Raw genomic sequence first — 4,073 nt, forward strand, 5'->3', positions numbered from 1 at the left:
GTGTCTGTGTGTGTGCGTGTGTGTGTGATAGGCTGGAGTGTCTAGCATGTAAGTTTGGCTGTAAAGAGTCCACATATTAAATGGTAGCTGGCCACTGCATTTTATCTTGTACAAACCTGTTTGTCGTTGTGTTTGCAGTGTTTCTGACTACATTTGTACACAGACCTATAATCTATAAATAGGTCATTGAAGGCGATAAAGCATCAGTTTCAATGACAGCACAGCTTTTCATAAATTTGATTAAGGTAAAGGGGCAGTTCAGTGCGAGATATTGTCTTTTGGTAGGCCTAATGCTATTGAAAGTACCACAGATCAGGGTGTCTATAATGCAGACACATCTCTGCCTGTGACTTCAGTTAGGCTTATTCAAATGCAAATGCCCCTAGCTGTTGACTCACGGCTGACTGCCTTTGCTGCGTCAGTTCTTGGCACGTTATGATTGGCCCTCACCTGAGAAGACCCACCCCCACAAAAAACCTGAAGAGAAAGAACCCCTCAAATCTGCCATTTGAATGGAGTTGGCCTAAACTGCTGGTAAGACCACAAGCCGTGTGAATTACATACTGTAGTGCATAGAGCATTGTTTGTGTGCATTGTGTGTGTGTGTGTGTGTGTGTGTGTGTGTACGGTATGCAGCAGTTTAAGGGGAGGGGGTGTATTTATCTATCTATTTCTAAGTGTGTGTGTGTGTGTGTGTGTGTGTGTGTGTGTGTGTGTGTGTGTGTGTGTGTGTGTGTGTGTGTGTGTGTGTGTGTGTGTGTGTGTGTGTGTGTGTGTGTACGTGCGTGTGTTGCAGCAGGCTGTGTGGAGCCAGAGTGGCATGGGGTGGGGGTGTATTTCTAGTGTAGATTAATTTACTGCTAAGTCTTTCACATGCATTGTAGTTCATTTTATCCATTTTAGTATACCAGCCACAGGCACAAGTTACCATCAAACCTTCCTGCTCGATTGAATGCAATGCTACTGTCATACTATGTATCTTCTTAACTCATCAGTTTTAATCCTGTGTGTATTTTTGTCAAGTATGTTTGTAAACTGAAATTGTGTGCTTACATTTATGTTGGTGTTGTAATCTGTGTTAGTGTTGTTGTTGTATCTAAATTTCCCCACTTTTCATTGCGACAGGTACAAATTGCTTGCATTATATTATTGCATGTTACTGCTGTACAGGCTGTGCGAGACACAGCAAGGAGAGACCAGGCTCAGGCAGAAGACAACACCATGGACCTCAACACATTCCACACCCGGTGGAGATGGACGAGTGACCTGACCTGAGATTTCGTTTTCTTTTCAGATCTACACCTCCACCACCACCATGTAAGTTTTTTCAGTTATTTGATGTGTTAACATGGGTTTATGTTTTGAAATTATATGCATAAGAAGCCCACTATTAAAGGAATGACATTAGTGTCATCTTTCTATCCAGATATGTCAATGCCTCACAGCTGTGAAGCTGCCACTCCCTCCCAAACAGCACCCAGCCATTCGGAAGATTTGAGGCACAAACATCATCCATTCAAAAACATCTGGAATGGTAAAGAGGAGGGGGCTTCTGGTATTGCTGTTGTTATAAAGTGTATGCGCTCCGTGTACTTGTTGATGTCCATACAGCAAAAGTGTTTTGAACTAAAATGAATTTCATCTCAATTCCACCTGTAGTCCTGGAGGAACACAAGAAGACCCTTTTGAGGATAACAGAATTCATAAAGTACATGGTAAGTAGGCCTACTACACACATATTCACATACAGTATGACGTGTATATTATGTTCCTACACTAAAATGAATTATATCACAAATGTAGCCATGGAAGAGCACATGGGGCCAATGACAAGGAAGATGGGGGTTATGGAGAGTAAGTCCATGACTTTGAAGGCTGCCATGGCTTTGAACATGCCACGACCTGCTGTTGGTCCAGTGCAGCAGAGAGCATAAGCTGGTGGAGCTAGCCAGAAGCCTGGCTCAACCAGAAATGAGAAACCAAATGGTAATTATTTTGGCATAATTATGTGAATTATGTGTTGCTGTATATAATGTATAATGTACTGGTTTGGCTAATGAAGATAGACCACATAATGTTTTCCATATTAGTTTTCATATTTCATTTTCATCATCTGCTTTAATTTTTGTAGACCTTGGGAAAGCCTGGGATGGGCGAATACGGCAGCTGCTGTCCGCCGTGGGTGGCTACCCACACACCATGTCCTGGGACATTACAGCCTGAGGAGGAATAGAACGTGCATGCATTCCAGAACCTGACCCTTTGCAAAGTTATAACAGGTAAGATTAGCAGGTATATTCTCCGTAAAAAATATCTGTGTAAATCTGTGTTATGCCAAGTTTGATTCAGATTTAAATGTCCCACCTTTCTTTACATTTGCAGAGACCTACACGCAGAACTTCTCTGTCCTGCAGGAAGCGAATATTGAGAATAGCATTGGGCATACTCTGAAATTTGGACTACACAGATGGTAAATTAAACTTCAGTGTGTCTTTTATCAATCAATGAATAGTCACAATAAGCTAATTAAATGAAACATTGGTAGGCTACTAAGTTGGTTTAAACTTTTTGTTTCTTATTCTTTTTAGGTCAGCTGGTCCTCAAGACTGAAAACACACACCAACATTTTTATTTTCTGTATTTTATTTATAGTTTTTATTTATTTATTTATTTTACTTTGAGCCTTGAAGGCATTTTATGATGAAATTGTAATGTTGCACTGTTCTCACCCATGTTGAATTCCTGATATTTGTCAATTAGGCATTCCCTCAGCCTCAAGACTGGAAACACATTATATGCACTCACATCCATTTTTGCCATCTTCATTCTTATGTTGTGCATTTTACATTGTTTGGTTTTGTTGTTTGTTTGTTTTTTGCCTTGTTTGCATTTTATTATGAAAAAACATTGTAATGTTGCACTGTTACCCTCTTACCTATGTTGTATTCCTGATATTTTCCTATTAAACATCATCATCCTTCAATATTTGCCTTGTCATTTCAAATGCATTCAACACTTTAATAATGAATTAGACCTACAAACTACAGAAATATGACAACATTATGGGCATTTCCCATTATGCTGTCATATGTCTGCAGCTTGTAGGCCTAATGGGAAATAGCATATGCAAGAAGGTTACTATTATGTTGTAGGGGAACCTTTTTAAAACCAACATGAACACGAATAAAGGAACGGTGAAAAAACGTAGATGAACCGACCGGGAACCATACAAAAAAACGTTCAGGGAACAAAAAAAAAACTTTCCTGTTAACCAAATTATAACCATAACAGACCCAAAAAACAACGTAAAATAACCGGAAAAAAAACCAACGCCTCATGTTCCGGGAACATTCTCGGAACGGAAAATTGTTAGTAGGGTAGGCTATCAGAATAGAATCATCTGAATGATCTTTCTTGGACCTACATTTTGAAGTGACCCTTCGAATGAAAAAGGTTCCTCACCCCTGCTTTTGAGGAAAAACATCAATGTGCCTGGCCACTCTGGTTATTAAATGGTATTCTGAACTAAAGCAAGGATTGTTCAAGGAAGTTTAAAATAGACCGTCTCTGGTTAAATTAGTTCTACACCAAGCCTTTAGGTGGCAGTAGAACTAATTCGCACAATGCAAATTCCACACAAAAGCCACAAAGAAGCCATCAACCGCGGGCAACAACACGTTCCTGATGGAACAGAACCACGCGCTGCCTGTGTCTTTTCACAGTTAAAGTTTCTTGCCGATTTGGGGGGAAAGTTACTCACATACCAACTGAAATGAGCTTCACATACATGTAAGTACATTTTACTCAACTGTGGTTTAAAGTTTCAGTACTCCAGAGCGATTGAATAGCTATGGACACAGATCCGCCATTGCTAAGTTGTAGCACAGCCGGTTTACATAGCTGGTAGCTCAAGTCCCCTCAATAAATGTGACTACTCTAGTTGCTGCTGTACGCTAGTAAATTCTGATGACTGCGAGCATCGTAATGACAAAATGCAGTGGTGAAACAGTGAATATGTTAAGTATACTTGTTGTTGGTAAATGTTTCGACATTGCACGTTCTCAGTTGCCTTT

General features: G+C 40.1%; 1 long non-coding RNA gene across 1 annotated transcript; it reads left to right on the plus strand.

The window, feature by feature from the left end:
• The first annotated feature begins 1,877 nt into the window (after positions 1–1,877).
• LOC134444318 (uncharacterized) lies at positions 1,878–2,654 on the plus strand. The gene is made up of 4 exons (XR_010033930.1): positions 1,878–1,986; positions 2,132–2,279; positions 2,383–2,470; positions 2,589–2,654. It is a non-coding gene; the product is annotated as an uncharacterized LOC134444318 (long non-coding RNA).
• Positions 2,655–4,073: the final 1,419 nt, after the last annotated feature.

The sequence above is a fragment of the Engraulis encrasicolus genome, unplaced genomic scaffold, assembly GCF_034702125.1.
Source record: "Engraulis encrasicolus isolate BLACKSEA-1 unplaced genomic scaffold, IST_EnEncr_1.0 scaffold_50_np1212, whole genome shotgun sequence".
Taxonomy (NCBI): domain Eukaryota; kingdom Metazoa; phylum Chordata; class Actinopteri; order Clupeiformes; family Engraulidae; genus Engraulis; species Engraulis encrasicolus.